The sequence below is a fragment of the Lolium perenne genome, chromosome 2 (genome assembly GCF_019359855.2).
Source record: "Lolium perenne isolate Kyuss_39 chromosome 2, Kyuss_2.0, whole genome shotgun sequence".
Taxonomy (NCBI): domain Eukaryota; kingdom Viridiplantae; phylum Streptophyta; class Magnoliopsida; order Poales; family Poaceae; genus Lolium; species Lolium perenne.
The window spans coordinates 24,224,876-24,252,385 of record NC_067245.2 but is presented as its reverse complement, the minus strand read 5'-3'; the positions used below and the strand labels follow the sequence as shown (position 1 = coordinate 24,252,385).

General features: G+C 43.7%; 1 pseudogene; it reads left to right on the top strand.

Annotated features, from left to right (window-relative positions):
• Nucleotides 1–384: 384 nt before the first annotated feature.
• LOC139835421 (uncharacterized) lies at nucleotides 385–23,296 on the top strand (annotated as a pseudogene).
• The last annotated feature ends 4,214 nt before the right edge of the window (nucleotides 23,297–27,510 follow it).

Sequence of the window (27,510 nt, the reverse complement as noted above, 5' to 3'; positions counted from 1 at the left end):
CCGTCAAAGCTCCTCCCGCCGCCCGTGCTCTGCCTCTCCCGCCCATCGATGCCTTTCCCGCCCCGTCGACGCCTCCCCGTGCAACGACGCCTCGGCGTCGTCTCCGTCGGCTGTCGGAGAAGCTAGTTGTTCGAGCAGCCGCCGACTCACCGTACTACGTTCTCTGGCGTCCTCTTCACCCACTCCGACACGCCCAAGTCCAGCTCCAACCCCGACGCCTCTTCTCCGACCTGTCAAGCACATCCAGTGGCAAGGTGAGGCTCTCTGCACTCCTTTTTTGATTCTTTCTACTGTGATGATAATGGACAGCAGCAATTTATTGACCCATTGTAATCTGGACAGAAGTAATAGAATTTGCTGTTTACTATTTGCTCATGTAACTAGATGGATCATGATAAGATACCAAAAGGACATTGGGATGCTGTGTCCACCACAGTTTTTTGTGAAATCTGCGCGGATCAAAAAGAAAAAGGAAATAGACCTACAACTTTTCTTAGTCCGGAGGGGTACAAGATGCTAGGTATCGAATTTGCTCGTAGGACAGGAAAAACCTATTCGAGGCCGCAGTTCAAAAATAAATGGGATTCAACCAAATCGTTGTACCAAGCATGGGTGTATTATAGAACGAAAGCAACTGGACTTGGTTGGGATCCGGTGAAACAAACAATCACAGCATCAAAGGAACAGTGGGATGAACTGATCAAGGTATGTTATATGCCATGTTTATGTCATATGTACATTTTGAAATAGATGGATTATATTATGGTTTAACTTGTGAAATGTTATGCAGGCTAACAAGCTTATTGCGGGTTTCAAGAGAGGTCCTCCGGACAACCTGGAGATGATGGATCAGATGTTTGAGGATGCCCATGTTCATGGTACATCGGCTGTCATGCCGGGAGTGCCAAAAGAGGTGCCCGCTGATTTGGTTAATCTTGTCAATGACGAAGAGGCAACACCAACACCTCCAAATAAAAATCGTGGGGCTGCTAGGATTGCAGCCAGCCCGGGGAAGAAAAAGAAGAGTCCAATGCAGCAAGACTTTTAGCGTTATATTGACCATTGCATTAATGAAGATCGGGCTGTCTCATCTTCAGCCCAAGTTGTTCAAGACATTGAAGACATCATGAAAGAAGTTTTGGATTGTGGAGCGCTTGAGGGTAGTGTTGAGCATTACATGGCAACTAAATTGTTTAGCAAACTTGAAAACCAAGCTTTCTTCCATACCATGAAGACATCGGAGGGTCGGCTTCGTTGGTTGAAGATGCAATATGAGGATAGGAAGAGAAATTAGAGATTGTATCTTTATGCTTTGTATGCCTATCTCATAATGTACTTTTGAGATTGTATCTTTATGCTTTCATGTAATGACTACTAAGTTGTGGATTGTATCTATAATGTACTTTGAGATTGTATCTTTGTGCTATTTTCGTCATATTGTTGTGTGTGTTCTGTTTTCATCATATATATTGTTGTTTGTGCTGATGCTATTGTTGTTTGTGTTCTGTTTTCATCATATATATTGATGTTTGTGCTGATGCTATTGCTGTTTTTTTAGATGAGTAGCAGCCACAGCAGTGAAAGTGAGGATGGCATCGAGTCTGCACTTATGGATGCAAGAAGACGCCGTCGATGGCTGAATACTGCAATTATGTATCAAGTTCTGTCACATTCTGAGAAGCATCTTGAGAAGAAACCAAGGGTGGAACCAAGGTACACTGGACAACAATGGGTATTTGATAATTTGGGCAACTCGAAGGATTGCTATGCCATGTTTAGAATGCATAGGCCATGTTTTGATTCTTTGCATGACACTTGGTTGAAAAGTATGGTCTGGAGGGATCAAGCAACATGTGTTCCGAGGAGGCACTTGGAATGTTTTTGTGGACTCTTGGTAGTCCTCAATCTGTGTCACAAGTTCAGAACAGATTCAAAAGAAGTAAGGAGACAATCAATAGGAAGTTTGCGGAGGTGCTATACTGTGTGAATCAGTTAGCGGGAGATATCATCAAGCCTATTGATCCACTATTCCCAACGGTGCATGAGAGGCTACGGGACTCTAGATTCACACCTCATTTCGATGGTGCTATTGGTGCCATCGATGGGACGCACATACCGGTTACTGTGCTAGCTGCTCATATGTTTAACCATGTTGGTCGCTATAGATATTCGACACAAAATGTTATGGCCGTGTGTGATTTTGACTTGCGGTTCACCTCTATAGTTGCAGGATGGCCAGGTTCTGTGCATGACACAAGGATATTCAAAGATACATTGTTTAAGTTTGAAGCAAATTTTCCGCATCCTCCTCCAGGTAGTTAAACTTGTGCATTCTTCTTTATGATCATATTTGTGTCATCTATGCTATCACTCACTTGTGCTTCACCATATTCCATTCAGGAAGGTACTATCTAGTTGATTCGGGTTATCCCAATCAGGATGGCTATCTTTCACAATATACAGGCACCAAGTATCATCTACCTGAGTTCAGACTTGCTGGACCACTGAAATAACATCTCTCACATTATGTTTTGTGTGTTTGATGTCAATGTATGTGATACACTAATGTTTGTTTAAGTGGTACAGGGCTTACATAGATACATTTTCATGTGTGTTGGATGTGGTCAGTTCTGTCAAAAGAAAGCAGCAAAAGTTCATCAGGCCGGATAATCCGGGCCAGATATTGTGGAAATATCCGGCCCCCAGTTTTTGGCTAAGGACCTGAAGGAAAAGCAAGTCAGTATAGGGGCCGGACATTTGCCCGGATATTGTCCCGGTTTTGTACCAGGGCCGAAATATCCGGGCCGGATATTTTGGAAATATCCGGGCCCCTCGAATACGGCTAAGGACCTGAAGGAAAAGCAAGTCAGTATAGGGGCCGGACATTTGCCCGGATATTATCCCGGTTTTGTTCCAGGGCCGGAATATCCGGGCCGGACATTTTGGAAATATCCGGCCCCCTCGAATTTGGCTAAGGACCTGAAGAAAAACAAGTCTGGCATAGGGCCGGACATTTGGCCGGATTTTGTCATGGTTTTGTCCCGAAGGCCGGATTATTCGGGGGGCGGATTTTCCGGCCCTTACTTAGGCCGGAATATCCGGCCCCCCGGAAGCTGCAACGGCTCATTTTCTGGGGGGGTATAAATACCCCCCTTCTTCTACCTTGGATGCTTGCTCAATCATTGCTCAAGAAATCTGCCAAGCCACCTCCATTAGAGCCACCTCAAGAAACACAAGATTTACAAGATCTCCTTCCTCCCCCAACCAAATCTCTTGATCTTTGGAGATTCGAAGGAGAAGACACCGATCTACATCCTCACCGAAGCGTTTCTCATTTCCCCCTCTCTTGTTTGAGGGATCTCATGCTAGTGTTCCTATTTGGTTCCCTAGTTGATTTGTGTTGATGTGTTGTTGTTGATTGTTGTATTGTTACAGATTTGGGAGCCTCCAATTCAGTTGTGGATGTGTGCCCCAAGAACCTTGTAAAGGCCCGGTTTCCTCCTCGAGGAAATCCCTTAGTGGAAGTGGGCTAGACCTTCGTGGCGTTGCTCACCGGAGATCTGAGTGAAGCCTTCGTGGCTGTTGGTTTGGCTTTCGTAGCAACCACACTCCTCCAAACGTAGACGTACCTTCTTGCAAAGGAAGGGAACTACGGGAATCATCTCCGTGTCATCGCGTGCTCCACTCTCGGTTACCTCTATCCTATTCTATCTCTTATATTGCTTAGATATATCTTGCTTAGTTGCTTGCCTTGTCATATAGGTAAATTCACTTAGTTGCATATCTAGAGAATTTACCTTTGTGTCAAGCCTAAATTGAAAAAGAACTAAAAATTGGTTAGCACCTATTCACCCCCCCCCCCCTCTAGGTGTGGCATACGATCCTTTCAATTGGTATCAGAGCCTCGGCTCTTATTTCGGGCTTAACCGCCTAAGAGTATGCCGGACGATGGACCTTTGGAAGGGGAGGCTAGGTCGGTCACCATGGATGATATCAATTCGTTGAAGTCATCCATGGATGCTCAAATGGAAATCATGAGAAAAATGATTTCCGAGCTTTTGACTCCTCCCCGTCCCATGGCTCCCACCATAGAGGTTAATGTCACGGATGCGGTTGTAGAGGGTGATACTTCGGTATTACCCTCCGCTACCACACCCATGGATGGTGATAACTTAAACACTATAAAACCCCCCATTCCATCTCCCAAGGGAACTAGTGGAAGTGAGAGCTACAATCGAGTACCTCCACCTTTCCAATCACCCGATATACCGGTTCCCCATCCTCATATAAACATCCGGGGCGACCCACCTAAGTTTTCTGTTAATGATTATGATACTTGGCAATTTGAGTTTAGCTCTCATGTTCGCAGTGCCTCCAATGAACTTTGGAGAATCATCGAGGAAGGCTTCAAGCCTTACAACCCCAACAAGTTGACTAGAAGAGAAGCGGTTGATAGTCAACTCAACAACACCGCCTTGCACATGATTCAAACTGCCGTGGGGACAAAGGAGTTGTCTCGTGTTCGACATTTCACCACCGCCAAGGATGCTTGGGATGGTTTGGCCGCGAGTTGCATTGGAAGTGAGAGCACAAGAAGGAACAAGTATAATGCTCTTCGGAATAAAGCCGAAGGATTCATGAGGCTACCGGATGAAGACCATGAAGACATGTATGGAAGACTTCTCACCATTGCCGATGCCTTTCGGAATGTTGGTGCCTCTCACATTAATGACTCTCGGATCAAGGAGAAGTACATTGAGTGCATGATGTCGTTTGAGCCTATTGATGTCAAGACTCTTGTCGGAAGAGAATGCTATGCCTCTCTCACCTCTCAACAAGCCGTGCACGAGATGCAAGCTCTCAAGGTGCTTGAGCAAAACTCTCATGATTCCCGCAATCGTGCCATTGGGATGACAAAAGGGTCCAACCTTGCCTTGGTGGTCAACCCCGCACAAGAAGTGATTCCTCAAGAATCTTATAGGGCATCTTGGAGCATGACCTATCCGGAAGACTTGGAACACCACTACCATGACCACATGGCGTTCCATGCAAACACCTTTTGGATTGATCCTTCCAAGGCCAAGGAGGACAACATCAAGAGAAACAACTCAAGGGGTCCCTCAAGCTCGGGCCCAAGAACAAGATCTTGCTACAATTGCAATGACAAGCGCCATTTCATTGCCGAATGTCCCTATGAGAATAGGGAGACTCGTGGTGGAAGGCTCATCCCCAAGGACAAGAGCAAAGACTCAAAGGGCAAATATTCAAAGCCCCCGAACAAGAAATTCTATAACAAGAACAAGAAGGGCAAAAGGCCCTCAAGGATTGTGCTAGTGGCTAATGAAGAATACTCTTCCGATGAGATTGAAAGTGCTAGTGATGATGAAGAGGAAAGCTCAAGAGAAGTGGCCGCCATTGTCACCACCAACATTCCCTCTTCCTCTCTCTTTGATTCACCCAATGAGAACCCTCAACGCAAGAATGCACATTGCTTCATGGCAAGGTCTACCTTGGACACATCTATTGTGCTATCAACTCAAGAAGAGTATACCTCCGGAGATGAAGATGTTGATGATGAAGAAGATGCAACCTCAAATGGATTGGTTGCCCTTGCCTCCCTCTCTACTAACTCTTCATCAACAAGTGAATCTCCCAATGAGGTCCTTCATGTGGAGGAAGAAAGTTGCCTCATGGCTAAATCTTCCGAGGTATCATCTCCCAACCCCTCTACGCCTAACATTTCTAATGATCTAGGGGTTGACCCCGCTAGTCTAAAAGTGAAACAAGAAATGCTAGAGTTTGATGATTTCATTAGTAACCTAAAAGGTAACACTAAGAAGCATGTTTCAAGTATCATGGTTCGTATAGTTCAACTAAATGATACTCTTGAGAAAAAGTGCCAAATAGAGAGAGAAGACTCTCTAGAAATACATGCTCTTAAAAATGCTCTTGAGGAATGTCAAGAAACTATAGCATCTCTTGAAGAGAGACTAGAAAATCTTGAAGAACCTCAAGATAAACTTAACAAGCTCACTAAAGCTAGAGATCTTGCTAGAGCTAAGACTAAAGTGCTTATAAAGGAAAAGGCCAAATTTGGTGTTGATCATGAGAAACTTGTGAATGATCTAGATGAACTAGACAAGGCTCACAAAGCCTTGAAGAGTGAATACTCTCTCCTCTCCGAGTCTTATGAGAAACTTCAAATTAGGCTTGCTTCATATGACATACCTAGTACCTCTACTCCTTCATGTGAACATGCAAATATTATTGAGGAAAATGCTAGGTTGAAAGATGAACTTGCTAAGGCCTCCTCTCCCCAAAGTAAACTTTCCTTGGATGATCTTTTGAGTAAGCAAAGGTCAAACAATGGGAAGGAGGGACTTGGTTTTAATACCAAGGCTAAGAATGCAAACAAGAAAAAGGCTAAGCCCGCACATGAGAAAGCTAATGGTGAAACCCGAAAGGGCAAAACCATTAATGATGATGGTGCGGGAATAGATAACCCTCACTATGTTCTCTTTAAAGATTATTATGGTGATGTTTATGCTAAATATGTTGGTCCATATGATGGTTATGTTGCTTGGTCTATTTGGGTCCCAAAGACCCTTGTTGCTAACAAAAGAGGACCCATTGAAAAATGGGTACCTAAATCCAAGAATTGATCTCATGTAGGACTATGCCGCCGGAGGTTCAAAATGGGTACTTGATAGTGGATGTACAAGTCATATGACCGGCGGCAAGAACCTCGTCAAGGAGTTGAGGCCCAACATAAATCATATCACCGTCTCCTTTGGCGATAATTCTACATCCGAGGTATTGGGTTTTGGCAAGGTTGTGGTTGCACACAACATTACTCTTGTGGATGTCATGCTTGTCAAAACCCTTGGTTACAATTTGCTTTCCGTTTCCGCCCTTGGCAAGATGGGTTTCGCCGTCTTTATTGATAATGATATTGTGGTCCTCTTGTGGAGCAAGACTCTAAAAGTCGCATTCGTTGGGTATCGCGAACACAACTTGTATGTGGTGGACTTTTCGGGGACCACCATGACAAGTGCGATGTGCCTATTCGGAAAGGCGGACGTGGGTTGGTTGTGGCATCGCCGCCTAGCCCATGTCAACATGAGAACTTTGCAAAGTCTTCACAAGGGGAACCATATTGTGGGACTAATGGAAAATGTGTCTTTTGCCAAAGATCGTGTTTGTAGGGCTTGTGTTGAAGGCAAAATGCATGACTCTCCGCATCCAAGCAAGACCATCATCTCTTCCAAGAGGATCTTGGAGCTCCTTCATGTGGATCTCTTTGGTCTCGTTACTCATGCAAGTCTTGGTGCGAAGAAACATTGCTTGGTGATTGTCGATGACTACTCAAGATACACTTGGGTCTACTTTCTCAAGACGAAAGATGAGACTCAACAAATATTCATTGACTTTGCTACCGAGGTGCAACGCCAACACAACCTCCTCATTATGGCAATAAGAAGTGACAACGGCTCCGAGTTCAAGAACTACACACTCAATGATTTTCTTAGTGATGAGGGGATTCGTCATCAATATTCCGCTGCTTACACCCCTCAACAAAATGGTGTTGCGGAGAGGAAGAACCGGACTCTTATGGATATGGCAAGGTCTATGATGGCGGAGTATAAATCCCGCTATAACTTTTGGGCCGAAGCCATCTCCACCGCTTGTCACTCCTCTAACCGGCTCTATCTCCGCAAGGGCTTGAACAAGACTCCATATGAAATACTCACCGGGAACAAGCCTAATATCTCATACTTTAAGGTGTTCGGGTGTAAGTGTTTCTACAAAATCAAAGGGGTTCGTTTATCTAAATTTGCTCCTAAAGCTTTGGAGGGTATATTTGTTGGTTACGGTGTCGAGTCTCACACTTATAGAATCTTTGATATAGCCTCCGGGATTATCATTGAATCTTGTAGTGTGAGGTTCGAATAAAATGATGGCTCCCAAGTGGGGCAAGTTGATGTATGTGCGGGTGATGAAATACCTCAAGATGCCATAGTAAGAATGGGTGTGGGATTTTTCCGCCCCACTGAGGGACACGGTGTGGCGTCTCGGGAAGGACTATGCTCTACCACGGTGGAGCCCTCATCTTCTCAACATCAACAAACCCCATCAAGTGAAGCAAATGATGCACCAACCCAAGAACAAGAACAAAACTCTCCCTCTTGTGTGCAAGATCAAGGACAAGATCAAGGTCAAGATCAACCAAGAATTCATGATGGCTCCGACGAGTATCCATTGGATATTTGCTCCGCACCAAATGATGTCCAAGATCAAGCACATGAGGTTGAGCACTCTCAAGAAATTGAAGTTGCTCAAGTTGAAGGTCAAGACGGGGACCCAAAAGATCAAGTTGATCAAGTGATACCTCCAAGGCCAAGAACAACCAAGGAGGAGATCGAGGCCCGTCGTCTAGCAAGAAGAGAAAGGAACCTTGAGCTTCATGATCACACTCATGATAAGGTTCTTGGTGATATAAGGGCAAAGGTTTCCACAAGAAGGCAATTGGCTCATTTTAGCAACCATCATGCTTATATCTCCTTAGTGGAACCCAAGAAAGTATTTGAAGCCCTTGAAGATTCGGATTGGATGGAAGCTATGCACGAAGAACTCAACAACTTCAAGCGCAACAAAGTGTGGACCTTAGTAGAGAAGCCAAAGGAGTGCCGCAATGTTATTGGCACTAAATGGATATTCAAGAACAAGCAAGATGAGTTTGGCAATGTTGTGAGGAACAAGGCAAGATTGGTGGCTCAAGGGTTCTCTCAAGTTGAGGGAATTGACTTTGGAGAAACCTATGCTCCCGTGGCTCGCCTTGAGTCCATCCGTATCCTTCTTGCTTATGCATCGCATCATAACTTTAAGTTACAACAAATGGATGTGAAAAGTGCATTTCTTAATGGCCCCTTGCATGAAGAGGTTTATGTTAAGCAACCCCCGGGGTTCGAGGATCTCAACTTTCATAACCATGTCTACAAGCTTGATAAAGCCCTTTATGGTCTCAAACAAGCTCCTAGAGCTTGGTATGAGCACCTTAAGGAATTATTGGTAGACCGTGGGTTTGATGTTGGGCTAATTGATCCCACTCTTTTTACTAAGAGGGTCAATGGGGAGCTTTTCGTTTGCCAATTATATGTTGATGATATTATCTTTGGCTCTACTAACAAAGCTTTCAATGATGAATTCTCAAAGCTTATGACCAATAGGTTTGAGATGTCTATGATGGGAGAGATGAAGTTCTTCCTTGGTTTTGAGATCAAGCAATTGAGAGGAGGAACCTTCATCAACCAAGCAAAATATCTCCAAGACATGCTCAAGAGGTTCAAGATGACCGAGATGAAAGGTGTTGCCACTCCTATGGTTACCAAATGTCATCTTGCACTTGATCCCAATGGTAAAGAGGTGGATCAAAAGGTATATCGCTCCATGATTGGATCCTTGCTTTACCTTTGTGCATCTAGACCGGACATAGTGTTGAGTGTTGGTGTGTGTGCAAGGTATCAAGCTTCTCCTAAGGAGAGCCACATGATAGCTCTCAAGAGAATCTTTCGATATTTGGTTGATACCCCAAGATATGGTATTGGTACCCCAAAGGCTCAAGTTTTATTCTCAATGGATACACCGATGCGGATTGGGCGGGAGACAAGGATGATAGGAAATCAACCTCCGGGGCATGCCAATTTCTTGGTAGGTCCTTGGTGTGTTGGTCATCTAAGAAGCAAAATTGTATATCTCTCTCCACCGCCGAAGCCGAATATGTTGCCGCCGCAAGTGGATGCACTCAATTGTTATGGATGAGGCAAACTTTAAAGGAATACGGTGTCATTTGTGACAAAGTGCCTCTATTATGTGACAATGAAAGTGCCATCAAGATTGCCTATAATCCGGTGCAACATTCAAGAACGAAGCATATTGAGATCCGGAATCATTTCATTAGGGATCATGTTGCCCGTGGTGATATTGAGCTCATCTATGTTCCTACCAAAGATCAACTTGCCGATATATTCACGAAGCCTCTTGATGAAGCAAGGTTCACTTATTTGAGGAATGAGCTAAACATCATTGATTCAAGGAGTATAGCTTGATCATCTTGCAAACACACCTTCGTCTCAAAACTTTATTTGGTTTAGATGTGGGCATGGAAATAGGGGGAATGCGGTTTAAATTATTGAGCTATCCCTCCCCCCATAATGCCAACATTAAGAAATCATTCTGTTTATATCATATGTTGATATGTGAGCTTCAATGATGAGTAGTGGCTTGGACCCAAGATATATCTTCGCGGTGCCATGCCACAACACTCATATATGGTGGCCTAGGCCACCACACTCTTCTTTGTGAAGAGTTGGAGTTATTTGGATCTTATCGCATTTTATTTGACAACTCCATGTTCTTATGGGAAATCACTCTAGTTTGGCCTTATTTGCTCATATCTTGCAAACTTGAGTGATCATGTACCATTAACAGTTTGTATCTTCTAAACCTAAGCCACAACTCTCCTATAAGCCACTTCCATCTTGCTCATTTGTCATGTTTGGTAAAAACTAGGAGTTTGAGGATTTTCGGTCGGATGATCTAGGTTGCCCCATCTTATTGGTAAATATGCTTCCTATATGTGACGTGATACATTATTGCATAACATATGAGTTTATGCAAATAACCAACTAAAGATATGCAGGATTTCCGGCGTTCTGGAAATTCCAGAAAACCGGATAATCCGGCCCCTTGGCGACCCGGAAAATCCGGCCCGACCGGATTATCCGCCCTAAACTAGGGCCGGATTATCCGGCCTGGGCAGATCATGAAAGGGCTGAGGACGAGGCCGCGGGGGAAAACGGTTCACACCACCCCCCACACGCCTCTCTCTCCTCTCTCTCCTCTCAAGGTCGCCGGAACTCCTCCTCCTCGCCGGAGACGCTCCATCCGCTCCCTCTCGGAGTTTTTGGGTGGATCGGGTGCCTCTCCTCCCTAGCTACCTTCTCCTCCAAGCGGTTTCCACAATGGATGTGGGTATGATTCACAATCTCTAACCCTAGATGTTGTGTTTTATATGTGCTATTTTCTTGGTGGAATTGGTGTCTAGTTGTTCCAAATCAAGTGTAGTATACTCCTCTTGAATGCTATGAGGCCGATCTGGTCTTAGACAAGTGTTTGATTGGAAGAACTGCAAGTTTCGCTGGGCCGGATTATCCGGCCCCCGCGCAGGCCGGATTATCCGCCCCCAGGGGACACCGGATTATCCGGCCTGGAACTTCATTGCCGCTGCAGTTTTGTTTCAATCTATCATGTCTAGATTTGTACCGACTTATAGTATGTTTCTAGAGTATATTACTGTATCTTACATGACTTATGAGCATTACCTTCTCTTTGCTACCCGCCTTTGCTTCTCACAGGTGGTGCTTCTCGGGGTGGTCAGAGACGCTCTAGGCATGATCGATCAAGTGACGAGTTTGCACCCAATTGATACGTCTCCGACGTATCAATAATTTCTTATGTTCCATGCCACATTATTGATGTTATCTACATGTTTTATGCACACTTTATGTCATATTCGTGCATTTTCTGGAACTAACCTATTAACAAGATGCCGAAGTGCCGATTCTTTGTTTTCTGCTGTTTTTGGTTTCAGAAATCCTAGTAAGGAAATATTCTCGGAATTGGACGAAATCAAAGCCCAGGGGCCTATTTTTCCACGAAGCTTCCAGAAGTCCGAAGGAGAGACGAAGAGGGGCGACGAGGGGGCCACACCCTAGGGCGGCGCGGCCCCCCCTTGGCCGCGCGGCCCTGTGGTGTGGGGCCCCCGTGCCGCCTCTTGACCTGCCCTTCCGCCTATAAAAAGTCTCCGTGACGAAACCCCCAGTACCGAGAGCCACGATACGGAAAACCTTCCAGAGACGCCGCCGCCGCCGATCCCATCTCGGGGGATCCAGGAGATCGCCTCCGGCACCCTGCCGGAGAGGGGAATCATCTCCCGGAGGACTCTACGCCGCCATGGTCGCCTCCGGTGTGATGTGTGAGTAGTCTACCCCTGGACTATGGGTCCATAGCAGTAGCTAGATGGTTGTCTTCTCCCCATTGTGCTATCATTGTCGGATCTTGTGAGCTGCCTAACATGATCAAGATCATCTATCTGTAATCCTATATGTTGCGTTTGTTGGGATCCGATGAATAGAGAATACTTGTTATGTTGATTATCAAAGTTATATCTATGTGTTGTTTATGATCTTGCATGCTCTCCGTTATTAGTAGATGCTCTGGCCAAGTTGATGCTAGTAACTCCAAGAGGGAGTATTTATGCTCGATAGTGGGTTCATGTCTCCGTGAATCTGGAGGGGTGACAAGAACCTCTAAGGTTATGGATGTGCTGTTGCCACTAGGGATAAAACATTAGTGCTATGTTCAAGGATGTAGTCACTAGTTACATTACGCGCAATACTTAATGCAATTGTCTGTTGTTAGCAACTTAATACTGGAGGGGGTTCGGATGATAACCTAAAGGTGGACTTTTTAGGCATAGATGCAGTTGGATGACGGTCTATGTACTTTGTCGTAATGCCCAATTAAATCTCACTATACTCATCATGATATGTATGTGCATGGTCATGCTCTCTTTATTTGTCAATTGCCCAACTGTAATTTGTTCACCCAACATGCTGTTCGTCTTATGGGAGAGACACCTCTAGTGAACTGTGGACCCCGGTCCAATTCTCTTTACTGAAATACAACCTACTGCAATACTTGTTCTACTGTTTTCTGCAAACAATCATCTTCCACACAATACGGTTAATCCTTTGTTACAGCAAGCCGGTGAGATTGACAACCTCACTGTTTCGTTGGGGCAAAGTACTTTGGTTGTGTTGTGTAGGTTCCACGTTGGCGCCGGAATCACTGGTGTTGCGCCGCACTACATCTCGCCGCCATCAACCTTCAACGTGCTTCTTGACTCCTACTGGTCCGATTAAACCTTGGTTTCTTACTGAGGAAAACTTGCCGCTGTGCGCATCACACCTTCCTCTTGGGGTTCCCAACGGACGTGCCAACCACACGCATCAAGCAAATTTCTGGCGCCGTTGCCGGGGAGATCAAGACACGCTGCAAGGGGAGTCTCCACTTCTCAATCTCTTTACTTTGTTTTTGTCTTGCTTAGTTTTATTTACTACTTTGTTTGCTGCACTAAATCAAAATACAAAAAAATTAGTTGCTAGTTTTACTTTATTTGCTATCTTGTTTGCTATATCTAAAACACAAAAAATTAGTTTACTTGCATTTACTTTATCTAGTTTGTTTTATTTACTGTTGCTAAAATGGCCAACGCTGAAAACACTAAGTTGTGTGACTTCACAACCACAAATAATAATGATTTCTTATGCACACCTATTGCTCCACCTGCTACTACAGCAGAATTCTTTGAAATTAAACCTGCTTTGCTGAATCTTGTTATGCGAGAGCAATTTTCTGGTGTTAGTTCTGATGATGCTGCTGCCCATCTTAATAATTTTGTTGAACTATGTGAAATGCAAAAATATAAAGATGTAGATGGTGATATTATTAAACTAAAATTGTTCCCTTTCTCATTAAGAGGAAGAGCTAAAGATTGGTTGCTATCTCTGCCTAAGAATAGTATTGATTCATGGACTAAATGCAAGGATGCTTTTATTGGTAGATATTATCCCCCTGCTAAAATTATATCTTTGAGGAGTAGCATAATGAATTTTAAACAATTAGATACTGAACATGTTGCTCAAGCTTGGGAAAGAATGAAATCTTTGGTTAAAAATTGCCCAACCCATGGGTGACTACTTGGATGATCATCCAAACCTTCTATGCAGGACTAAATTTTTCTTCACGGAATTTATTGGATTCAGCTGCTGGAGGTACCTTTATGTCCCTCACTCTTGGTGAAGCAACAAAGCTTCTTGATAATATGATGATCAACTACTCTGAATGGCACACGGAAAGAGCTCCACAAGGTAAGAAGGTAAATTAAATCGAAGAAACCTCTTCCTTGAGTGATAAGATTGATGCTATTATGTCTATGCTTGTGAATGATAGGACTAATAGTGATCCTAATAATGTTCCATTAGCTTCATTGGTTGCACAAGAAGAACATGTTGATGTAAACTTCATTAAAAATAATAATTTCAACAACAATGCTTACCGGAACAATTCTAGTAACAACTATAGACCATATCCTTATAATAATGGCAACGGCTATGGTAATTCTTATGGGAATTCTTACAACAATAATAGGAGTTCACCCCTGGACTTGAAGCCATGCTTAAAGAATTTATTAGTACACAAACTGCTTTTAACAAATCTGTTGAAGAAAAGCTTGGGAAAATTGATATACTTGCTTCTAAAGTCGATAGTCTTGCTGCTGATGTTGATCTTTTAAAATCAAAAGTTTTGCCTAATGAGAATCATCATAATAAAATTGTTACTACAGCAAATGCCATTCAAGTTAGAATTAATGAGAATATAAGATTAATGGCTGAACTGCGTGCTAGGTGGGATAGAGAAGAAAATGAAAAACTAGCTAAAGAAAAGAATATAGTTAAAGTTTGGACTATTACCACCACTAGTAATGCTAATGCTACACATGTTGCTGCACCTCCTACTCATACTAATAAAAGAATTGGTGTTAGCAATGTTTCCACTTCTAATGCAAAGCGCGAAAAACTGCCTGAAAGCGCTAAAGCTATTTGAAAGCGCCTTTGATAAAGCTGCTGAAATTTTTTCCAACATTGGGGATGATGATCCCATTGCTTTAGATTATAATGATTTGAATTTTGATGATTGCCACATCTCTGAAGTTATAAAGTTCTTGCAAAAACTTGCTAAAAGTCCTAATGCTAGTGCTATAAATTTGGCTTTTACACATCATATTACAAATGCTCTTATAAAAGCTAGAGAAGAGAAACTAGAGCGCGAAGCCTCTATTCCTAAAAAGCTAGAGGATGGTTGGGAGCCCATCATTAAGATGAAGGTTAAAGATTTTGATTGTAATGCTTTATGTGATCTTGGTGCAAGTATTTCTGTTATGCCTAAGAAAATTTATAATATGCTTGACTTGCCACCGCTGAAAAATTGTTATTTGGATGTTAATCTTGCTGATCATTCTACAAAGAAACCTTTGGGTAAAGTTGATAATGTTCGCATTACCGTTAGCAATAACCTTGTTCCCGTTGATTTTGTTGTCTTGGATATTGAATGCAATGCATCTTGTCCCATTATATTGGGAAGACCTTTTCTTCGAACTGTTGGTGCTGTTATTGATATGAAGGAAGGTAATATAAAATATCAATTTCCTCTCAAGAAAGGTATGGAACACTTCCCTAGAAAGAGAATGAAGGTACCTTTTGATTCTATTATGAGAACAAATTATGATGTTGACACTTCGTCTCTTGATAATACTTGATACACACTTTCTGCGCCTAGCTGAAAGGCGTTAAAGAAAAACGCTTATGGGAGACAACCCATGTTTTTACCTACAGTACTTTGTTTTTATTTTGTGTCTTGGAAGTTGTTTACTACTGTAGCAACCTCTCCTTATCTTAGTTTTGTGTTTTGTTGTGCCAAGTTAAGCCGTTGATAGAAAAGTAAGTACTAGATTTGGATTACTGCACAGTTCTAGATTTCTTTTCTGTCACGAATCTGAGTCCACCTCCCTGTAGGTAGCTCAGAAAATTAAGCCAATTTACGTGCATGATCCTCAGATATGTACGCAACTTTCATTCAATTTGAGCATTTTCATTTGAGCAAGTCTGGTGCCATTTTAAAATTCGTCAATACGAACTGTTCTGTTTTGACAGATTCTGCCTTTTATTTCGCATTGCCTCTTTCGCTATGTTGGATGAATTTCTTTGATCCATTAATGTCCAGTAGCATTATGCAATGTCCAGAAGTGTTAAGAATGATTGTGTCACCTCTGAATATGTCAATTTATATTGTGCACTAACCCTCTAATGAGTTGTTTCGAGTTTGGTGTGGAGGAAGTTTTCAAGGATCAAGAGAGGAGTATGATGCAACATGATCAAGGAGAGTGAAAGCTCTAAGCTTGGGGATGCACCCGGTGGTTCACCCCTGCATATATCAAGAAGACTCAAGCGTCTAAGCTTGGGGATGCCCAAGGCATCCCCTTCTTCATCGACAACATTATCAGGTTCCTCCCCTGAAACTATATTTTTATTCCATCACATCTTATGTGCTTTTTCTTGGAGCGTCGGTTTGTTTTTGTTTTTTGTTTTGTTTGAATAAAATGGATCCTAGCATTCACTTTATGGGAGAGAGACACGCTCCGCTGTAGCATATGGACAAGTATGTCCTTGGTTTCTACTCATAGTATTCATAGCGAAGTTTCTCCTTCGTTAAATTGTTATATGGTTGGAATTGGAAAATGATACATGTAGTAATTGCTATAAATGTCTTGGGTAATGTGATACTTGGCAATTGTTGTGCTCATGATTAAGCTCTTGCATCATATGCTTTGCACCCATTAATGAAGAAATACATAGAGCATGCTAAAATTTGGTTTGCATATTTGGTTTCTCTAAGGTCTAGATAATTTCTAGTTTTGAGTTTGAACAACAAGGAAGACGGTGTAGAGTCTTATAATGTTTTCAATATGTCTTTTATGTGAGTTTTGCTGCACCGGTTCATCCTTGTGTTTGTTTCAAATAAGCCTTGCTAGCCTAAACCTTGTATCGAGAGGGAATACTTCTCATGCATCCAAAATACTTGAGCCAACCACTATGCCATTTGTGTCCACCATACCTACCTATACTACATGGTATTTTTCCGCCATTCCAAAGTAAATTGCTTGAGTGCTACCTTTAAAATTCCATCATTCACCTTTGCAATATATAGCTCATGGGACAAATAGCTTAAAAACTATTGTGGTATTGAATATGTAATTATGCACTCTATCTCTTATTAAGTTGCTTGTTGTGCGATAACCATGTTCACTGGGGACGCCATCAACTTTTCATTGTTGAATTTCATGTGAGTTGCTATGCATGTCCGTCTTGTCTGAAGTAAGAGAGATCTACCACCATATGGTTAAGCATGCATATGTTAGAGAAGAACATTGGGCCGCTAACTAAAGCCATGCTCCATGGTGGAAGTTTCAGTTTTGGACAACAATCCTCAAATCTCAAATGAGAAAATTATTAATTGTTGGTATATGCTTATGCATAAAAGAGGAGTCCATTATCTGTTGTCTATGTTGTCCCGGTATGGATGTCTAAGTTGAAGAATAATCAATAGCGAGAAATCCAATGCGAGCTTTCTCCTTAGACCTTTGTACAGGAGGCATAGAGGTACCCCTTTGTGACACTTGGTAAAAACAATGCATTGTGATGATCCGGTAGTCCAAGCTAATTAGGACAAGGTGCGGGCACTATTAGTACACTATGCATGAGGCTTGCAACTTATAAGATATAATTTACATGATGCATATGCTTTATTACTACCGTTGACAAAATTGTTTCATGTTTTCAAAATCAAAGCTCTAGCACAAATATAGCAATCGATGCTTTTCCTCTATGGAGGACTATTCATTTACTTTCAATGTTGAGTCAGTTCACCTATCTCTCTCCACCTCAAGAAGCAAACACTTGTGTGAACTGTGCATTGATTCCTACATACTTGCTTATTGCACTTATTATATTACTCTATGTTGACAATATCCATGAGATATACATGTTACAAGTTGAAAGCAACCGCTGAAACTTAATCTTCTTTGTGTTGCTTCAATGCCTTTACTTTGAATTATTGCTTTATGAGTTAACTCTTATGCAAGACTTATTGATGCTTGTCTTGAAGTGCTATTCATGAAAAGTCTTTGCTATATGATTCACTTGTTTACTCATGTCATATACATTGTTTTGATCGCTGCATTCACTACATATGCTTTACAAATAGTATGATCAAGATTATGATGGCATGTCACTCCAGAAATTATCTGTGTTATCGTTCTACCTGCTCGGGACGAGCAGAACTAAGCTTGGGGATGCTGATACGTCTCCGACGTATCGATAATTTCTTATGTTCCATGCCACATTATTGATGTTATCTACATGTTTTATGCACACTTTATGTCATATTCGTGCATTTTCTGGAACTAACCTATTAACAAGATGCCGAAGTGCCGATTCTTTGTTTCTGCTGTTTTTGGTTTCAGAAATCCTAGTAAGGAAATATTCTCGGAATTGGACGAAATCAAAGCCCAGGGGCCTATTTTTCCACGAAGCTTCCAGAAGTCCGAAGGAGAGACGAAGAGGGGCGACGAGGGGGCCACACCCTAGGGCGGCGCGGCCCCCCCTTGGCCGCGCGGCCCTGTGGTGTGGGGCCCCCGTGCCGTCTCTTGACCTGCCCTTCCGCCTATAAAAAGTCTCCGTGACGAAACCCCCAGTACCGAGAGCCACGATACGGAAAACCTTCCAGAGACGCCGCCGCCGCCGATCCCATCTCGGGGATCCAGGAGATCGCCTCCGGCACCCTGCCGGAGAGGGGAATCATCTCCGGAGGACTCTACGCCGCCATGGTCGCCTCCGGTGTGATGTGTGAGTAGTCTACCCCTGGACTATGGGTCCATAGCAGTAGCTAGATGGTTGTCTTCTCCCCATTGTGCTATCATTGTCGGATCTTGTGAGCTGCCTAACATGATCAAGATCATCTATCTGTAATCCTATATGTTGCGTTTGTTGGGATCCGATGAATAGAGAATACTTGTTATGTTGATTATCAAAGTTATATCTATGTGTTGTTTATGATCTTGCATGCTCTCCGTTATTAGTAGATGCTCTGGCCAAGTTGATGCTAGTAACTCCAAGAGGGAGTATTTATGCTCGATAGTGGGTTCATGTCTCCGTGAATCTGGAGGGGTGACAAGAACCTCTAAGGTTATGGATGTGCTGTTGCCACTAGGGATAAAACATTAGTGCTATGTTCAAGGATGTAGTCACTAGTTACATTACGCGCAATACTTAATGCAATTGTCTGTTGTTAGCAACTTAATACTGGAGGGGGTTCGGATGATAACCTGAAGGTGGACTTTTTAGGCATAGATGCAGTTGGATGACGGTCTATGTACTTTGTCGTAATGCCCAATTAAATCTCACTATACTCATCATGATATGTATGTGCATGGTCATGCTCTCTTTATTTGTCAATTGCCCAACTGTAATTTGTTCACCCAACATGCTGTTCGTCTTATGGGAGAGACACCTCTAGTGAACTGTGGACCCCGGTCCAATTCTCTTTACTGAAATACAACCTACTGCAATACTTGTTCTCTTGTTTTACGCAAACAATCATCTTCCACACAATACGGTTAATCCTTTGTTACAGCAAGCCGGTGAGATTGACAACCTCACTGTTTCGTTGGGGCAAAGTACTTTGGTTGTGTTGTGCAGGTTCCACGTTGGCGCCGGAATCACTGGTGTTGCGCCGCACTACATCTCGCCGCCATCAACCTTCAACGTGCTTCTTGACTCCTACTGGTCCGATTAAACCTTGGTTTCTTACTGAGGGAAACTTGCCGCTGTGCGCATCACACCTTCCTCTTGGGGTTCTCAACGGACGTGCCAACCACACGCATCACCAATGCACCTCGCAAGTCCGTCGCTTCAAGGCGGAAGAACAAGGAAGTGAGGGAGAACTACAAGACCATGGACCCTATCTCTTATTCCGCTATCCGCATGAAGAACTGGTATGAAGACCTCCCAAGGGATGAAGAGATTGAGGGCAGGAGATACTGGTGCATGGAGCAGGATTTCATCTACAGGGACATCTATGAGCCCATGAAGAATCTGAGACCCATGCAAGCTATCGATGTGGACATTCTGGCTGTCAACAATCACTTTAAAGATGCAATCTGGGTAGCTGGCAGCTTGGGCTTGATTGATATCATGAAGATTCAATGTGAATATAGCCCAGATTTGGTGAAGCAATTCTTTGCCACTTTGGCAATCAAGAAAGATGAGGAACACACTATGGAATGGATGACTGGCTCCACTCACTGTAGGGCCACTCTGCGCCGATTTGCTGGTATTCTTGGAGTTCCTGCAGAAGGGGGTCGTCGCCTTCATGGACCACAGAAGACAGATAAGAATGCACTGGTGGATCTCTATACCTCAGCGAGGACAGTTGGTTATGCCAAGGGGCTGCTTCCCATCTACAGTCAGTTGCTCCGGTTCTTTCGAGCAACCATTTGCCCAAGTGGTGGTAACAATGATGCTCTCCGGGGAGCCCTTGTGGATCTCATGCACCTCAGCTTTAAGTGTGCTCGTGATGTTAATGAGGAACGGAACTACACTGTTGATGTCATGGACTTCATCTTCCATGAGATCCATGATGCCATGGTCTCCCGGACCACCATACCTTATGCTCCCTACATCCAGCTTCTCATCAACAATTCTGTGGCTTTGGGTGGTGAAGACTTGAGCGGGTACCCTTTGATGAAGCACGGTGTCAAGAAGGCTTACAAACTTAAGCCAGTCTCTTCTGCTGTACCTGCACCTGACTCTTTCATGGGTGATGCTCGTTCTAGTGGTTTTGCTCCTGCTCGCCATCCTGATGTCCCGGCTATGAGGAAACAAGTGAGCCGACTTAGTTGGTTTCAGCGTCACATCCTTTGCATGAACATTGAGATCCATAAGGAGAACTATGCGGCCAGCCGAGAGCGTTCTGAGATTAAGCATACTCAGGCGGTTATTCTGCACAAGCTCAGTGGTGATCAAGGACCCCCGCCTCAGCCTCCCGCTCACCCAGGTTACAGTAGGTGGCATTCTGCACAGGTTCCGTGGAGTGACCTTGATGATTGCCTTCAAAGGTCCAACCTCACTCGCCGCTCTCCGGATGCACCTGACACTGAAGATGAAGATGAGGAAGCGGCATACCAGTCCGATGATGAAGATGCCTCCGAGTGATCCCCATGGGACGTGTAGCATCGCGCTTGTCCCCTTTTTGGCGTCTCGATGCCAAAGGGGGAGAAGTGTTCTATTAGGACTTTCGGGGATTTGCATGGTTTGGGCACAAGCATATGCGTTTATCATTCTTCTATTGCTTGTGTTCCCTCTTATTTGAACTATTTGGTTTATTTGTGTTCCGTTCAAAACTATGTGCTGTGTGGTGTGAGACATTGTTATGGTTTTCGGATTTCTATTTGTTGAGATCAAGGCTATTATATTATGTGTGATGCTATATCTCGGTATTATATATCTACACATGGGTATGATTTCTTGCATCCTATCTCAACTTCATATTTATCAATGTCTATTGTTAGAGCTCATGTTGGATACCTCTTGTGTTGAGGCACCTCACTCCTATGTGTTGTGTATTTGTATTCAAATGCAAATTACTTATATGCACACATGTAGGGGGAGTGCCTCTATGTTTTGCCATCATGCTTGTCTCTATAGTGATTCTCTTGCAAATCCGTATATTGTCATCAAACACCAAAAAGGGGGAGATTGAAAGAACATCTCTCACATTATGTTTTGTGTGTTTGATGTCAATGTATGTGATACACTAATGTTTGTTTAAGTGGTACAGGGCTTACATAGATACATTTTCATGTGTGTTGGATGTGGTCAGTTCTGTCAAAAGAAAGCAGCAAAAGTTCATCAGGCCGGATAATCTGGGCCGGATATTGTGGAAATATCCGGCCCCCAGTTTTTGGCTAAGGACCTGAAGGAAAAGCAAGTCAGTATAGGGGCCGGACATTTGCCCGGATATTGTCCCGGTTTTGTACCAGGGCCGGAATATCCGGGCCGGATATTTTGGAAATATCCGGCCCCCTCGAATTCGGCTAAGGACCTGAAGGAAAAGCAAGTCAGTATAGGGGCCGAACATTTGCCCGGATATTGTCCTGGTTTTGTTCCATGGCCGGAATATCCGGGCCGGACATTTTGGAAATATCCGGCCCCCTCAAATTTGGCTAAGGACCTGAAGAAAAACAAGTCTGGCATAGGGCCGGACATTTGGCCGGATTTTGTCATGGTTTTGTCCCGAAGGCCGGATTATCCGGGGGGACGGATTTTCCGGCCCTTACTTAGGCCGGAATATCCGGCCCCCCGGAAGCTGCAACGGCTCATTTTCTGGGGGGGTATAAATACCCCCTTCTTCTACCTTGGATGCTTGCTCAATCATTGCTCAAGAAATCTGCCAAGCCACCTCCATTAGAGCCACCTCAAGAAACACAAGATTTACAAGATCTCCTTCCTCCCCCAACCAAATCTCTTGATCTTTGGAGATTCGAAGGAGAAGACACCGATCTACATCCTCACCGAAGCGTTTCTCATTTCCCCCTCTCTTGTTTGAGGGATCTCATGCTAGTGTTCCTATTTGGTTCCCTAGTTGATTTGTGTTGATGTGTTGTTGTTGATTGTTGTATTGTTACAGATTTGGGAGCCTCCAATTCAGTTGTGGATGTGTGCCCAAGAACCTTGTAAAGGCCCGGTTTCCGCCTCGAGGAAATCCCTTAGTGGAAGTGGGCTAGGCCTTCGTGGCGTTGCTCACCGGAGATCTGAGTGAAGCCCTCGTGGCTGTTGGTTTGGCTTTCGTAGCAACCACACTCCTCCAAACGTAGACGTACCTTCTTGCAAAGGAAGGGAACTACGGGAATCATCTCCGTGTCATCGCGTGCTCCACTCTCGGTTACCTCTATCCTATTCTATCTCTTATATTGCTTAGATATATCTTGCTTAGTTGCTTGCCTTGTCATATAGGTAAATTCACTTAGTTGCATATCTAGAGAATTTACCTTTGTGTCAAGCCTAAATTGAAAAAGAACTAAAAATTGGTTAGCACCTATTCACCCCCCCTCTAGGTGCGGCATACGATCCTTTCAACCACCTACTGGGAAGAAAGAAATATTCAACCACGCCCATTCATCTCTGCGGAATGCTATTGAGAGAACATTTGCTGTATTGAAGCAAAAAATGGCGCATCTTGCGTGGTGTGCCAAGTTATCCATTAGAGAAGCAGACAGAGATTATCATTGCGTGTATGGGTCTCCATAACTTCATTAGGGATAGTCAGTTGTTTGATCTCCACTTCTATCGATGTGACAATGATGAGAACTATATGCCTCTAGGCCATGTTGTTTCCACATCAGGAGGCAATGTAGGCAATGATTTGGGAGACGACCATGTTAGCATGAACAACATGCGTGATAACATAGCCGACGATTTGTTCATTGCTAGAGGAGGTGTCTTGTAGGCATGAAAAAATTGTATCTCGTTTGGGTACTTTTGGACAACTTTGTAATATAACTACCACAACGACATCGTATTTCTAATATATGGTGTTTTATGTTCAGATGTAATATGAAGTACATTTATATTTCAAATAGGCTCATATAATAGTCATGATAATTACTGCATCAGATATACAAAATTGATTGCATCAGGGGCATTCCAGACATTTCAGTTACGCAGAACAAGCAACAATAGTCGTCAAAAGGTTATTTGCCAAACACCAAATCTCCACTTCCACTGCTGCTTTTCCACTGCTGATTCTACACTGCTGATTCTCCACAGCTGATTTTCCACAGCTGCAGCCCAAACAAACACACTCTTAGGGCCACTTCTTTTGGGCTTATAGAGCAGCTTCTAGGTCCACAGAAGCTGAAGCCCAAAAGAAGGGAAAATTTCTGGCCTGCTTCTCCCCACCGTGAAGCCGGGGCGTAGTGCATTTCCAGAAACTGGGTTGAGGGTGTTTCCCGAGCTTCTGGCTCCGCTCGCGAACAGGTACAAGCAGGTGCCCCTCTTTATCATTGCAAATTACAGCGAATGCCACACCCAGAAAAAAGGTTGCTTTCCTTTTCTCCCGCATCGAGTCGAGGATGAACTCTGGATAGGGCTCCTGCCCGCGCCGTCCCCGGCCTCGCCACCGGCGGCGCCAGCGCCCTCGCCGCCGGCGCCTCCCCCCGCCCGCGGAGTCCTCGACCTCGCCACCGGCGCCGCCAGCGCCCTCGCCGCCCACGCCTCCCCGCCGCGTCGTCCCCGCCCGCGCCGTCCCCGACCTCGCCACCGGCGCCGCCAGCGTCTCCCCCACCCGCGGCGTCCTCGACGGAGCCTCCCCCGCCCGCTCCGCTTTTCCTTCTGGTCGCCAAGCCGTGGCTCGCCTTCCCATCTGAAGAACCAACCCCGCAGTCCGGCCGTCGACCTAGAGGCCGCCGCCCTCGCCGCTGGCGCCGACCTCGCCCGCGGTGGCCTCGACAGAGCCTCCCGCGCCTGCGGCAGCCTCGCCAGAGCCTCCCCGGCCCTCTCCGCGGCCGTGGGTTGCGGCCGCCATCAAGCTCGTTGACCACGCCGTGCACCAAAAAATACAGTATCTAATTTAAGGGCAGTGCAGACATTTCACAAATCAACGTATGAAATAAGCCAAACTTCTAGAAGCCTAAAAGAAGTCTCCAAACAGATTCTACAAGCTTCTCACCACCACAGTTTCTACCCACAATTTGCCATAAGCTGGCTTATGCATAAGCATAAGCCCAAAAGAAGTGGCCCTTAGACTAGTCACAATGGAAAGTATCATATACTAGTATCATGCATATGATACTAGTTTATGATACCACCTAATGCATAGTATCATAAGATAGTATTAGAGCAATTCCAATAGTATAGCCAACTGTTGGCTATAACAAGATGATACATAATTTGTAGTCATCTTATAGCTAATATGTATACTAGTTGGCTATAAGAATGAAACACTTTACTAACATATGGCCCACCTTTCACTTTTACAAAGTGCCTAGAAGCACGTGCAAGAGTTGGCTATTGCATAGTAGCCCACCTCCCTTCTCTCTACTCTTCTCTCTCCTCCAACTCATCTAAAATATATTATTTAATGTCTTATAGTCAGCTGACTAGACTCTATTGTACTTGCTCTTATACACCCATTATATTTAATGCTTTGTAGAATCTCAATGCAATTTGTGGATATGATGTCTTTGCCATCAACTTTTCTAGTTTTACGTGCTATGATACCGTATCTACCTATAATACCACTCTCACATCTCTCTTCATTAATTGCTATGACACATAAGATTGTGGCTAGTCTTACATGCCAACTGGCAAGAAGACCACACATATATGTCTTTACTATGTAACTTTTCAAAGTCTATATTTCAAAGAAATTGTCACACCGTCTCCATGTTAAATACCACAGGCAATTTACAAATAAATTTCACATCACTATATTAATATGCAGACCACACAAATAACTCATCACAAACACGAGTGATTAATGAGAGGCTGAGAGCCGAACCTTTTCCAAGAACCAGGCAAAACATGACACCGCACCACTAGGCAGTGTCTTCGGGGCAAGTCTTCTGCTTCAAAAAAAAAAAAACTCATCTAAAGAATTGCTTCTTATCCTAATTTTCTACCATGAGCAGTGCCCATAGCTATCTGCTGAAGATTATATTTATTAGAGCACAGTAAGAAAGCACGCAAGCCACATCTTTGGAGTTACTCTTTTCTCCTTCGATGGACGACTGTGAACTGAAAAGGAAGATTCTGTTTACCAGCACACGATCGATCGCTAAGATTCTACTTGCGTGGCAGGTGGTTTTGATCCGCACGCAAATTTATGGACCTAAAAAGTAGCTGTCACTAAGATTTCATTTACTTCACAACACGCAGGCCTCACATATCCAAAGCATATTCATTCCCTTCAACTCGAAGTCTCGAACGCATATCCGAAGATCTACATCCACTGGATACGCCCCTGCCGGGTACTGGTTCAATTCACTTTACTGAAAGCAGGTTAAGACATTTCTACATGAGACTTTGAAGTTTATAGTTGTCGTGTAATGACAGCTTTAACTAGATTTCTAGCTTATTACAAAGTTCATGTAGCGATTATTGCGACATTCTTAGATGGTACTTTGATTATACTCTAGTTTATTTTTAGGGACAACCCATGGACATAAGCAGAAAGCTAGATCCACATACACCAAAAGTAGGATAGCAATGCACTACTAGCTAGCAGACAGAGAAGGTTCACACTTCACAGTATCTAGTTGAATCTTCTTCACGAACCGAAAGGACCGCATCTTTAGACTTTAATCAGCGGCGAAGCTTCTATTAGCTCAACTCTTACTTGGTAGCATATACGCCAAATGAGAACACTCAGCTTTTACACATGTAAAGTCCTATCTGATAAGAATTAGATGTTAACTGACTGACTTGAGAACTTGACACCATAGACAGAAAAGTAGTTTTCATCCATCGCTTTGTTTTCTCGAGGAACATAGACATGTTCTTTGCTTTTGTTTCGCTGAGCTTATCGCCATAGACAGAACTAACGCGTGCACAAATTCTTTTACTTTTATTAAATTTCTAAGTAAAAATGTTTGGAGCCATGTGTCGAGTGGTTGGGCCAATTGCAGTAGTTTTTGCACTGCTATATATGCGCTGGAGTCAAAGTCTTTGGAGTGAAAGACTTGGAAAGTTGGCGTGACAATAACTCTGTTTGCAAAGAAAACATTTTCCAACTTTCGCTGTCAGTGGGCCAACGTGGATATCCATTGGTCCAACCAAGCATCGACGTAGACACCTGTTTTTTGGTTGGTTTCAAGGGCTGCTGGCTAGTGACATCCATCGTCTAATAAACAACCATATAAGAGTAACTTAATTAAGGCTATAAAGGTCGTTATAAAAACCAGGTTGATATACCAGCAAACCATGAACAATTGTTTAACATACACATGCTAACCCCACAAGCCACAAGAAGCCATTCTAAATCTTGTGGAAGATGGAATTTTAGTACTTTTAGAAAATCGGCGGGAGCACTACCTTTCAAGTTTCAACTAAGAAGAGATATTGTGATAGTTACGGACAGTTTGGTTGATGGCCAAAACCTAGAAACTCTGAGCATCCACGTGCAAACTTCTCATAAAAAAGTACAGAACATGTGGAGTGCCGACCAATGCCATTATTGAAGGTCATTGATGCCACCGTGGAAGGTTTATCCTCATCATGATAAATTGTAGTGGTTTCTCTTCTTCCAAACGCATGAGGTAGATTAGGTGGACGCTAAAAGTGTTGTCATTTCATAGAGATGTGTTGCTAAAAAGCATTCTACCGATCCTCGGGCATATTATGAGCAGCAACCGTTGATCCCCTGCATCAGGTTTACTAGGTGCTAAGTGGCGATCGTGTGAAAGGGTAGTCCTTTGAGAGGTGGAACACAATTTCAGCATCAAGAAAGCAAGCAGACGTCGTCACATTCAATATGCTGCCGTGAAGCACAATGCGTTGGACTTCAAAATTTTATCCGGCCAAAACTTGGGGTGGGAACCTTGGGGACCTCTTTGGTTCAAAGGAGTTCCGTAGCATTCCACTTTATAGGATAATTTCCTATAGTCCCTTTGGTTCAAAGGAATGATTCCTCCAAAAAAATTATGGATAGCAGGACGTTAGACCCGTTTGAAAATTTCCAACATGTGAATACTATGACATTTACTCAATTTCTGTG